Raw genomic sequence first — 13936 nt, forward strand, 5'->3', positions numbered from 1 at the left:
ATTCAGGAATATTTTATGACTCAATAAGAAGGAACCAGTCAATCGAAGCCCCTCTACACTATCAGAAAATTATAAAGAACATAATGTACCTTTCAAAGAAAGGCTTACAACACTTCATTATTTCCAAGGCTTTTAAAATGTTAATCAAAATATGCTTACTCCTCATTCCTCTAAATACATTTATTCAGTATACAAAGGATAAACAGTTACTTTCAATGATGGTGTTTGCCTAACCCACAACCTATAAGAAGAAAAAGGTATTCCTTTTGAACACAAAATCACTTAATAATATTGTGTAACCATAATATAGCCAATGTTCCCAAAGTAGTCGCTATTCCTAAAGTGAGTTTTCTCTTCACAATTCTTGGGACACTAAAAGACTTTCTACCTTGTAAATTTGTTGGAGTTCTTTGTAGGTTCTGGATATTAGCCCTTTGTCAGATGAGTAGATTGCAAAAATTTTCTCCCATTCTGTAGGTTGCCTGTTCACTCTGATGGTAGTTTCTTTTGCTGTGCAGAAGCTCTTTAGTTTAATGAGATCCCATTTGTCAATTTTGGCTTTTGCTGCCGTTGCTTTTGGTGTTTTAGACATGAAGTCTTTGCCCATGCCTATGTCCTGAATGGTACTACCTAGGTTTTCCTCTAGGATTTTTATGGTATTAGGTCTAACATTTAAGTCTCTAATCCATCTTGAATTAATTTTCGTATAAGGAGTAAGGAAAGGATCCAGTTTCAGCTTTCTACTTATGGCTAGCCAATTTTCCCAGCACCATTTATTAAATAGGGAATCCTTTCCCCATTTCTTGTTTCTCTCAGGTTTGTCAAAGATCAGATGGGTGTAGATGTGTGGTATTATTTCTGAGGACCCTGTTCTGTTCCATTGGTCTATATCTCTGTTTTGGTACCAGTACCATGCTGTTTTGGTTACTGTAGCCTTGTAGTATAGTTTGAAGTCAGGTAGCGTGATGCCTCCAGCTTTGTTCTTTTGACTTAGGATTGTCTTGGAGATGCGGGCTCTTTTTTGGTTCCATATGAACTTTAAAGCAGTTTTTTCCAATTCTGTGAAGAAGCTCATTGGTAGCTTGATGGGGATGGCATTGAATCTATAAATTACCTTGGGCAGTATGGCCATTTTCACGATATTGATTCTTCCTATCCATGAGCATGGTATGTTCTTCCATTTGTTTGTGTCCTCTTTGATTTCACTGAGCAGTGGTTTGTAGTTCTCCTTGAAGAGGTCCTTTACATCCCTTGTAAGTTGGATTCCTAGGTATTTTATTCTCTTTGAAGCAATTGTGAATGGAAGTTCATTCCTGATTTGGCTCTCTGTTTGACTGTCACTGGTGTATAAGAATGCTTGTGATTTTTGCACATTAATTTTGTATCCTGAGACTTTGCTGAAGTTGCTTATCAGCTTAAGGAGATTTTGGGCTGAGACAATGGGGTTTTCTAAATATACAATCATGTCGTCTGCAAACAGGGACAATTTGACTTCTTCTTTTCCTAACTGAATCCCCTTGATTTCTTTCTCTTGCCTGATTGCCCTAGCCAGAACTTCCAACACTATGTTGAATAGGAGTGGTGAGAGAGGGCATCCCTGTCTTGTGCCAGTTTTCAAAGGGAATTTTTCCAGTTTTTGCCCATTCAGTATGATATTGGCTGTGGGTCTGTCATAAATAGCTCTTATTATTTTGAGGTACGTTCCATCAATACCGAATTTATTGAGCGTTTTTAGCATGAAGGGCTGTTGAATTTTGTCAAAAGCCTTTTCTGCATCTATTGAGATAATGATGTGGTTCTTGTCTTTGGTTCTGTTTATATGCTGGATTATGTTTATTGATTTGCGAATGTTGAACCAGCCTTGCATCCCAGGGATGAAGCCCACTTGATCATGGTGGATAAGCTTTTTGATGTGCTGCTGAATCCGGTTTGCCAGTATTTTATTGAGAATTTTTGCATCGATGTTCATCAGGGATATTGGTCTAAAATTCTCTTTTTTTGTTGTGTCTCTGCCAGGCTTTGGTATCAGGATGATGTTGGCCTGATAAAATGAGTTAGGGAGGATTCCCTCTTTTTCTATTGATTGGAATAGTTTCAGAAGGAATGGTACCAGCTCCTCCTTGTACCTCTGGTAGAATTCAGCTGTGAATCCATCTGGTCCTGGACTTTTTTTGGTTGGTAGGCTATTAATTATTGCCTCAATTTCAGAGCCTACTATTGGTCTATTCAGGGATTCAACTTCTTCCTGGTTTAGTCTTGGAAGAGTGTAAGTGTCCAGGAAATTATCCATTTCTTCTAGATTTTCCAGTTTATTTGCGTAGAGGTGTTTATAGTATTCTCTGATGGTAGTTTGTATTTCTGTGGGGTCGGTGGTGATATCCCCTTTATCATTTTTAATTGCATCGATTTGATTCTTCTCTCTTTTCTTCTTTATTAGTATTGCTAGTGGTCTGTCAATTTTGTTGATCTTTTCAAAAAACCAACAAACAACCCCATCAAAAAGTGGGCAAAGGATATGAACAGACATTTCTCAAAAGAAGACATTCATACAGCCAACAGACACATGAAAAAATGCTCATCATCACTGGCCATCAGAGAAATGCAAATCAAAACCACAATGAGATACCATCTCACACCAGTTAGAATGGCGATCATTCAAAAGTCAGGAAACAACAGGTGCTGGAGAGGATGTGGAGAAATAGGAACACTTTTACACTGTTGGTGGGAGTGTAAACTAGTTCAACCATTATGGAAAACAGTATGGCGATTCCTCAAGGATCTAGAACTAGATGTACCACATGACCCAGCCATCCCATTACTGGGTATATACCCAAAGGATTATAAATTATGCTGCTATAAAGACACATGCACACGTATGTTTATTGCAGCACTATTCACAATAGCAAAGACTTGGAATCAACCCAAATGTCCATCAGTGACAGATTGGATTAAGAAAATGTGGCACATATACACCATGGAATACTATGCAGCCATAAAAAAGGATGAGTTTGTGTCCTTTGTAGGGACATGGATGCAGCTGGAAACCATCATTCTCAGCAAACTATCACAAGAACAGAAAACCAAACACCGCATGTTCTCACTCATAGGCAGGAACTGAACAATGAGATCACTTGGATTCGGGAAGGGGAACATCACACACCGGGGCCTATCATGGGGAGGGGGGAGGGGGGAGGGATTGCATTGGGAGTTATACCTGATGTAAATGACGAGTTGATGGGTGCAGCACACCAACATGGCACAAGTATACATATGTAGCAAACCTGCACGTTGTGCACATGTACCCTACAACTTGAAGTTTAATAATAATAAATAAATTTAAAAAAAAATAAATAAAAATTAAAAAAAAAAAAAAAAAAAAAGCCTTTCTACCTGGAGGATCTGCTCCTTAATTGCTGATTTAAAAAAAAATCATGCATGACTTAATGAATCCTGATAAAGTAGTTGTCTGACTGTACATATCATGCTTTATTTTTTCCTGGGTGGTTTTTTTTTTTTTTTTGGTTTTTGTTTTTTGCTTTTTTTTTTTTTGAGAGGGTTTCATTTAGTCCCCTAGGCAGCAGTGGTGCGATTTCGGCTCACTGCGGCCTCAACCTCCTGGGTTCAGGTGGTCCTTCTGCCTCAGCCCCCCAAGTAGCTGGGACTACAGGTATGCGCCACTCTATCCGGCTAATTTTTGTATTTTTTGTGGAGACAGGGTTTTCCCATGTTGCCCAGGCTGGTCTCAAACTCTGGAGCTCAAGCAATCCACCTGCCTCAGCCTCCCAAAGTGCTGGCATTACAGGTATGACACATCACGCATGGCCAGATTTTAAAACAAGGAAAAAAAAAGGTGCTTTTCTCTCTTTTAAAAGAAAATATAGGTCGGGCGTGGTGACTCATGGCCTTTATCCCAGCACTTTGGGAGGCTGAGGTAGGTGGATCACTTGAGGTCAGGAGTTCAAGACCAGTGACCAGCCTGGCCAACATGGTGAAACCCCATCTCTACTAAAAATACAAAAATTAGTCAGTGTGGTGGTGTGTGTCTGTAGTTCCAGTTACCCGGGAGGCTGAAGCAGAAGAATTACTTGAACCCGGGAGATGGAAGGTGCAGTGAGCCAAGATCATATCACTGCACTCCAGCTTGGGTGACAGAGTGAGACTCCATCAAAAAAAAAAAAAAAAATGAAGTAAGGAATTTTGGTTGTGAGGCTGCACTACTAGTACTTTTGCATCACGTTATTCATGGTCCAAGGCCAATTTCTGCATGTATAAGAATTAAATTTATCAGGCATGGTGGCACATGCCTATACTCCCAGCTACTCAGGAGGCTCAGGCAGCAAGCTGAGGCAGGAAGATCACTTGAGACCAGGAGTTCTAGGCTGCATGAACTACTCCAACTGCAGTTAAACAGGAATAAACAGCTGGGTCCACTTATCTCAAATTAAACCTATCTCTCATCAAGTCCCATAGGCCAACGAAACACAGGAGACTAATCCTGCAACCACCCAATGGGTTCACCTTGCCCACTGCCTAGACAGAGCTGATTTATCAAGATAGGAGAATTACAATAGAGAAAGAGTAATTCATGCAGAGCCAGCTGTGCAGGAGACCGGAGCTTTATTATTACTCAAATCAGTTTCCCTAAGTATTCAGGGATTAGAGTTTTTAAGGACGACTTGGTAGGTGGGGTGAAGTCAGGGAGCCAGAAAGGCTGACTGGTTAGGCAGGAGATGACATAGGGAATTGAAGCCAACCTCTTGAGCTGAGTGTGCCATGATCATGCCTATGACGATCCAGCCTGAGCGACATAGGGAGACTCTGTCTCTCAAAAAAAGATTTAAATCAGCTGGGCACAGTGGCTCATGCCTGTAATCCCAGCACTTTGGGAGGCCAAGACGAGTGGATCACGAGGTCAGGAGTTCGAGATCAGCCTGGCCAACATAGGGAAACCGCGTCTCTACTAAAAATACGAAAATTAGCAGGGCATGGTGGCACACGTCCGTAGTCCCAGCTACTCGGAGGATGAGGCAGGAGAATTGCTTGAACCTGTGAAGTAGAGGTTGTGGTGAGCCAAGACTGCACCACTGAACTCCAGCCTGGGTGACAGCGAGACTCTGTCTCACAAAAAAAAAAAAAAAAGAAAAAAGAAAGAAAAGAAATCACTCAGCAAATATAAAGCTTTGCCTGTGTGACTTCTTTCATAGAATAAAGGCCTTACAACACTCCCTTTCATGGTCTCTGTTAAAGACTTGAATGCTTTCTGAAGCAAAGGTCAATGATATAAATGCAATGAAACCAAAAAAAGAAAAAAAAAAAGGCTATTAACGACCACTTATGCTTATCCATAGATTTGAAATGAAAGAACCAAACCCCACAGCTTCATAACTGGAGAATAAAGGTATAGAACTGGATTTTAAATAGAAATAGACATCTATACTATTGAGATCAGCTAAAAATTAATTTAAGATAAAATTAGCTAATCTGGTCTTAATGACATGTTGCTAGTAAAGATAGCACAAAAATTATATCAGAAAAAAGAATATAGAATTATTCATAAAGGAAGCATAAGCACTGTGGAGTTATGCTGCATTAACTATGCAATACTACACATTTCTTAAATTATCCCAAAAGGGATTCTTAGATTTTCTTGTAGTAGTAATGATCAGTTATGGAATTTACATACTCATGGGTGTAAACAACTCCTGCAAGGTTTTAACACTTTAGAAAAAAGCATTTTTTAAGTGTATATAAATAATAATATATTTTACAACACTAATAGTCATTACTTTTTCAAAAGAAAATTCATTGGTGTATCATCTCAAGATATGGTACATATCTATGTCACATGAATGCAAGCCAAATTACCTTTTTAAAGATTCTGTTTAAGATGAGTGGGTGGAGAAGCTTCAGAACTTCCATTATTTTATAGTCACATTGATTAGGTGGGACGGGTATAATACAGGAAAGGAGTATCAGGGTTTATGGAAGAAAACAGCCCGAGGAAAGAGTTTGGTTCATATTCCAGCTCTACTAGTGACTAGCTGGCACAAAGTATTTATTCTGTCTTGGCCTCTGTATTCTCATTTGCTAAGTGAAGACAATTATACCAACCTTTGTAGGATTATTGTGAGAATTAAATATAGCATACACAACACATTTAGCACAATGTCTGGCACACACTCAGTACTCACAAATGAAGGCAACTATGAACATGATGACAGTGATCCTAGATGTTAAAAATTTTCTGAGAATTCTAAGGAAAGTAGGTTAGAATTTCCAGCTAGCAAAGACAGGAAAAACTAAGTTACTTACTTTTAAAATTTACAATTTGTAAGTAATTTAAAATTTTACAATTCTGTTAATAAAACTAAAAAAAAAAAAGCAAAAAATTAAGGGATAATTACTAGTTTGTAGCAAAAATATGGCTGGAAAAAGAGAGCACATTATAAACACATGGTAGAAATAGTTTTGGGGAAAAAAATTTAATCAAGAAGAGAAAGGATCTGCAAATCCTACATTAGGTGGGATCAAAGCCAACTGGACTTGACTTGCTTTTCTACCAACTAGTTAATGATTTATTTCTAAATTGTTAAATGTCTTGGCATGTTTTTTGTTGTCAATAAAGTCTATTTTCTTCCTAAGATTTACAAGATATAAAGTACGTCTGTATGTATATTTTCAGGTATCACATTATCAATTTTAACTCAAGCAGTTACAGAATAACTTAAAAATTATACATAGTTCTTCCCTTTTTCTTTTTTTTGAGATGGAGTCTAGCTCTGTCGCCCAGGCTGGAGTGGTGCAGTGGCATGATCTCGGCTTACTGCAACCTCCGCCTCCCAGGTTCAAGCGATTCTCCTGCCTCAGCCTCCCAAGTAGCTGGGACTACAACAGGCAAGCACTACCATGCCCGGCTAATTTTTGTATTTTTAGTAGAGACAGAGTTTTGTCATGCTGGCCAGGCTGGTCTTGAAGTCGTGACCTCAAGTGATCCACCCACCTGGGCCTCCCGAAGTGCTGGAATTACAGGCGTGAGACACTGTGCCCAGCCCATAATTAATTAGAGAAAATTAATTCATTTGTGGTCATTTGGGAACTTTGCTTTTCCCCTTTTCTTCTTCCTCAGACAGCATGCATGTTGACACTCTGACATGAAGAGAATAAGAAACACAATAAAGAGATAATGAAATGTATCAATTTTTTCTTCCTCCACTTTTAAAAATGAACTTAAAAATAACTTTTTAAAGCTATTTTTACATAACTAAAAAACAATTTAGTTTGGGAGGAGACTCAAACCAATTAAAATAGTCTGAAATCAGTAATAGCAAACTGCTGATTATAAACTCTCTCAATATATTAAAATCAAACTTTAAAAGGTAGCTAGAAAAAGTTTTTCCAACTAGAAAAAGGTTTTATATGGAAAAATAAAATGAAAAGTTATTAAAAATTCTTAATTTCATGTCTGGGTCATGGTTTTGTAGAGGTAAGAAAATAATAGTTTCTCCTCTTTTGTTAAAAGAAATTTAACAATTGGACTTTCTGGCAAAAGATTATCTGAATTTAGTGTTGTTCTGTCTTTCCACAGTTATGGAAAAGATCATTATGCAATAAGTGAGGCTTCTGGAGGAAAAAAAGGATAGCTTTATTGCTGAAAACATTGGGCTATTATGCTAAACATTCCTTGTATTTTTGAGGGCAAATAGTCTAAAATATGTTTAGAGGAAATCCATATTCAGACAGAAATTCTTGTGGGGTTTTTTTGTTTTTTTTCCCAGAGACAGAGGACAGTTTATTCCTCCCAACAAAAGCAGTAGCTAGAGTAGAGTATCAGCATTTGCACCATGTCCCCAAACCTCAATTCCCAATGGTCATGCAAAGAGGGCCAGTGATGCCTGCATATGAGGTGGGTTGTTACAGAAGAAGAACCCCAAACTCAGAGAATTCAAATCTTTTATAATGGACAGTGAGCTTACCTGATCTTTGCCCAGGAGGGAGACTTTATTTTTATTATATTGGACAGTGGCAAATCTGTCCTTTACCCAGAGGAAGATATTAGCTCTATTTTCCAAGGCAGTTTGCTATGCAAATATCCTTGAATAAATAGTCCAGAACAAGGCAGTGCCTCTGCTTGCAAAAGCACAAGAGACCTTTAGAGAATTGTCTTGAAACAATAACCACCTCTCAATGATACAATCGCTTAGCCTCTATAAACTTTTCTCATGAGTACAACACTCCAGTCATGATGACTTTGTTTTGTTTTTTGTTTGTTTTTTGAGACAGGGTCTCACTGTGTTGCCCAGGCTGGAGTGTAGTGGTGCAATCACAGCTCATTGCAGCCTCAACCTCCTTGGCTCAAGAAATCCTCCCACCTCATTCTCTTGAGTGTGAAACTACAGGCATGTACCACCATGCCTGGATAACTTTTTGAAATTTATTTTTTTGTAGAGACAGGATCTCATTATATTGTCCAGGCTGGTCTCAAACTCCTGGGCTCAAGCAATCCTTCAGCCTCGTTCTCCCAAAGTACTGAGATTACAGGTGTGAGCCACTGTGCCTGGCCCAGTCATGATGATTAATCTGAACAACAGAGCCAAACCCTGCCTGTGACACATTTTAAATAATGTTTTATTGGAACACAGGCTGGGTGCAGTGGTTCATGCCTGTAATCCCAGCATTTTGGGAGGCCAAGGCAGGCAGATCACTTGAAGCTAGGAGTTCGAGACCAGCCTGGCTATCAGGGCGAAACACTGTTTCTACTAAAAATACAAAAATTAACTGGGCATGGTGGCGCACAGCTGTAATTCCAGCTACTCGAGAGGCTGAGGCACGAGACTCACTTGAACCTGGGAAGTGGAGGTTGTTACAGTGAGGTGAGATTGTGCCACTGCACTCCAGCCTGGGTGACAGACTGAGACTCTGTCTCAAAAAAAAATTTTGGCCAGGCACCTGTAATCCCAGCACTTTGGGAAGCCGAGAAGGATGGATCACCCGAGGTCAGGAGTTCAAGACCAGCCTGGCCAACATGGTGAAACCCCTTCTCTTCTAAAAATACAAAATTAGCCGGGTGTGTTGGCACGTGCTTGTAGTCCCAGCTCCAAGTGAGGCCAAGGCAGGAGAATCACTTGAACCCAGGAGGCGGAGGTTGCAGTGAGCCGAGATGGTGCCACTGCACTCCAGCCTGGGCAACAGAGCGAGACTCTGTCTCAAAAAAAAAAAAAAAAAGGAAAAGTTTTATTGGAACACAGTCATTAATTTACATATTGTCTATGGCTATTTTCACTCTTTAATGTTACAGTTCAGTATACCTTGACTATCCTCCCATTGCTGAGTGGCCTTTTTTGCTACTATTTTTAATTGACACATGGTAATTGTACATATTTATAGGGTACAGTGTGGTATGTCAATACAAGGCCTATACATATACTTTTGTATCTGTTAACCAACCTTTGGCTATCCTCCCCCTCCCCCTTTTTCTACCTTTAATAACCATTATTCTACTTTCTACTTCTGTAAGATGAACATTTTTAGTTACCACATGAGTAAGAACATGCAGTATTTCTGCACCTGTCTTACTTTACTTAAGATAATGTTCTTCGGCCGGGCGCAGTGGCTCACGCCTGTAATCCCAGCACTTTGGAAGGCTGAGGCGGGCAGATCACAAGGTCAGGAGATCGAGACCATCCTGGCTAACACAGTGAAACCCTGTCTCTACTAAAAATACAAAAAATTAGCCGGGCATGGTGGCGGATGCCTGTAGTCCCAGCTACTCGGGAGGCTGAGGAAGGAGAATGGCATGAACCCGGGAGGCAGAGCTTGCAGTGAGCCAAGATCACGCCACTGCACTCCAGCCTGGGCGACACAGCGAGACTCCGTCTCAAAAAATAACAACAACAACAAAAAAAAGATAGTGTTCTTCAAGTTCATCCATGGTGCCATGAATGATAGAATTTCATTCTTTTTTATCACTAACTAGTGTTCCATCGCATACATTTCTTTATCCACTCTTCTGGTGATGGACACTGAGGTTGATTCTGTATCTTGGTTATTGCGAAGTGCTGCAATAAACATGGGCAGGCAAATATCTCTTTGGCAAACTGATTTCCTTTTCTGTAGATATACACCCAGTAGAGGGATTGTTGGATCATATGATAGTTCTATTTTTAGTTTTCTGAGGAACCTCCATACTGTTTTTCATAATGGCTGTGCTAATTTACATTTCCACTAGAACAGCATATAAGAGTACCCTTTTCTCTGCATCTTTGCCAGCATTTATTCTTTGTTGTCTTTTTGATAACAGACATTCTAATGGGGGTGAGATGACATCTCACTGTAGTTTTGATTTGTACTTCTCTGATGACTAGTGATGTTGAGTACTTTTCATTTGTATGTTTTTGTTTGAGAAACGTTAATTCAGCTCCTTCGCCCATTTTTAAAATTATTTGTTTACTGGTTGTTGAGGTGTTTGAAGTTATCTGGATATTAGTCTCTTTCAGATGAATAGTTTGCAAATATCTTCTCTCATTCTGCAGATTGTCTTTTCTCTCTGTTGATTGTTGCCTTTCCTGTGCAAAAGTTTTTTAACTGGATCCGATCCCATTTATCTATTTTTGCTTTTATTGCCTGTGCTGATAATGTCTTCATAAAATCATTGCCCAGACCACTGCCCTGAAACATTTCTTCTATGTTTTCTACCAGTAGTTTCATAGTTTTCGGTCTTGCATTTAGTTCTTTCGTCAATTTTGAAATGATTTTTGTACATGGTGAGAGATAAAGGTCTAGTTTCATTTTTCTGCATATGGATATCCAGTTTTCCCAGCACCACTTATTGAAGAGACTTTCCCATTCCCAATGAATGTTTTTGGCACCTCTGCTGAGAATCAAGTTGGCTGTAAATACATGGATTCATTTCTAAATTCTTTATTCTGTTCCATTCTTCTATGTGTCTGTTTTTATGCCAGTACCATGTTGTTTTGGTTACTATAGTTTTGTACTATATTTTGAAGTCCAGCAGTGTGTTGCCTCCAGCTTTGTTCTTTTTGTTCAGAATATTTGAGGTCCTTTGTGGTTCCACATGAATTTAAGGATTGTATTTTCTTTTTCTTTTTCTTTTCTGAGATGGAGTCTTGCTCTGTCACCCAGGCTAGAGTGCAATGGTGCAATCTCAACTCACTGCACCCTCCACCTCCCAGGTTCAAGCAATTCTCCTGCCTCAGCCTCCTGAGTAGCTGGGATTACAGGTGCGTACCACCATGCCCAGGTAATTTTTGTATTTTTAGTAGAGATGGGGTTTTGTCACGTTGGCCAGGCTGGTCTTGAACTCCTGACCTTAAGTGATCTGCCAGCCTCAGCCTCCCAAAGTGCTGGGATTATAGGCATGAGCCACTGTGCCTGGCCCTGTATTTTCTATTTCTGTGAAGAATGCCATAGATATTTTGATAGGGATAGCATTAAACCTGTAGATCACTTTTGGTAGTATGGTTATTTTCACAATATTAATCATTCTTCTCCTTCTCCTCCTTTTTTTTTTTTTTTTTGAGACGGAGTCTCGCTCTGTTGCCAGGCTAAAGTGCAGTAATGCGATCTCAGCCCACTGCAACCTATGCATCCCAGGTTCAAGCAATTTGCCTGCCTCAGCCTCCCGAGTAGCTGGAAATACAGGTGTGTGCCACCACACCCAGCTAATTTTTGTATATTTAGTAGAGACAGGTTTTACCATGTGGGCCAGGATGGTCTTGATCTCTTTACCTGGTGATCTACCTACCTCAGCCTCCCAAGTACCCAGCCCAAAATATTAATTCTTCCAACCCATAAACATAGAATATCTTTCAATTTTTTAAATGTCCTAATCAATTTCCTTTCATCAGTGTTTTATAGTTTTCCTTGTATAAATCACATTCTTGGATAAATTTATTCCTAGGTGGTGTTTTTTTTGGGTCTCGGAGAGGGAGCTATTTTAAATAGGATTGGTTTTTTAAATTTCTTTTTCCACTATTTCATTGTTGCTGTGTAAAAAAAAAAAACTGATTTTTTATGTTGATTTTGTATCCTCCAACTTTACTGAATTAATTTATCAGTTCTAAGAGCTTTTTGGTGGAGCTTTTAGGGTTTTCTATATAAAAGATCATGTCATCTGCAAATAGACAATTTGATTTCCTCCTTTCAGTTTGGATGCCCTTTATTTCTTTCTCTTACCTTATTGCTCTGGCTAGGACTTCTGGTATTATGTTGAACAGGAGTGGTGAAAGTGGGCATCCCTTGTCTTTTTCCAGTTCTTAGGGGAAAGACGTTCACCTTTTCCCCACTCTGTATGATGTTGGTTGTTGGTTTGTCATATTGGCCTTTATTATTCTGAGGTATGTTTCTTCTATGTCTATTTTTTGAGTGTTTTTATCATGAAGAAATGTTGAATTTCATCAAATGCTTTTTCTGCATCCATTGAGATGATCATATGGTTGCTGTCCTTCATTCTGTTGATTGATGTATCACGTTTATTGACTTGCATGTGTTGAACCATCCTTGCATCCCTGGTATAAATCCCACTTGATCACGGTGTATTTTCTTTTTAATGTGTTATTAGATTTGGTTTGCAAGTATTCTATTGGGGATTTTTGAGCCTATGTTCTTTAGGGATATTGGCCTGTAGTTTTTTTGTGTGTTGTGTCCTTGTCTGGTTTTGGTATCAGGATGATACTAGACTTATTTAGAATGAGTTAGGGAGAAGTCCCTCCTCTTTGATTTTTTGGAATAGTTTCAGGAGGATTAGTATTAGTTCTTCTTTGTATGTTTGGTAGAATTTGGCTATGAATGCAACCAGTTGGCTTTCCTTTATTGGTAGGCTTTTTATTGCTGATTCAATCTCATTACCTGTTACTGGTCTGTTCAGGTTTTCCATTTCTTTCTGATTCAGTCTTGGTAGCTTGCATGTTTCCAAACAAGTAGAATTTATCCATTTCCACTAGGTTTTCAGATTTCTTAGCATACAGTTGTTTGTAATAGTCTCTAATGATCCTTTGTACTTCTGTGGCATCAGTTGTAATGTCCGCTTTTTCATTTCTGATTGTATTTATTTAGGTTTTTTTCTCTTTTTTTCTTGGTTAGTCTAGATGATGGTTTCTCAATTTTGTTTATCTTTTCAAAGCCAACTTTTCATTTAGTTGATTTTTTGTAATGCTTTTTAAAGCATTACAATTTTAAAATTTTTGCCCTGGTCTTTATTATGTCTTTCCTTCTGCTAATTTTCAGTTTTGTTTGTTCTGGCTTTTCTAATTCCTTAAGCTGGATCATTAGGTTGTTTATTTGAAATTTTGCTCATTTTTAAATACAAGTGTTTATTGCTATAAAGTTTCCTTTTGATACTGTGTTTGCTCTATCCCATAGCATGTTATGGGATGCTGTGTTTCTATTTTCATTCGCTCCAAGAAATTTTAAAATTTCCTCATTGATCCAGTGGTCATTCAGGAGTATATTGTTTAATTTTTGTGTATTTGTATAACTTTCCAAAGTTCCTCTAATTGTTGATTTCTAGTTTGATTCCATTACAGTCAGAAAAGATACCTGATATAATTTTAATTATTTTAAGTTTGTTAAGACTTGTTTTGTAGACTAACAGGTGGTCTATCCTGGAACATGTTCTATGTGCTATTGAAAAGAAAGGATGTACATTTTATAGCTTTTGGATTAAATGTTCTGTCAATGTCTGTTAGGTCCATTTGGTCTCAAGTGCAGTTTAAGTCAAATGTTTCCTTGTTGGTTTTCTGTCTAGATGATCTATCCAGTGTTGAGACATTAGATATTGGGTATTGAAATCTCCAACTATTATTGTATTGGAGTCTAACTCTCCCGTTAGATCTAATATTATGTATATATATGGGTGCTCAAGTGTTGGGTACATATATATTTACAATTATTATATCCTCTTGCTAAATTAATTCCTTTA

The 13936-nt window shown here is 38.5% G+C and overlaps 1 protein-coding gene across 1 annotated transcript in view; it reads right to left on the minus strand.

Moving 5' to 3' along the window:
• Positions 1–13936, minus strand: part of MEGF9 (multiple EGF like domains 9) — a 116335-nt gene that overhangs the window by 22338 nt on the left and 80061 nt on the right. The gene's annotated exons all lie outside the window — the stretch shown is intronic.

This window comes from Chlorocebus sabaeus, chromosome 12 (genome assembly GCF_047675955.1).
Source record: "Chlorocebus sabaeus isolate Y175 chromosome 12, mChlSab1.0.hap1, whole genome shotgun sequence".
NCBI classification, from domain to species: domain Eukaryota; kingdom Metazoa; phylum Chordata; class Mammalia; order Primates; family Cercopithecidae; genus Chlorocebus; species Chlorocebus sabaeus.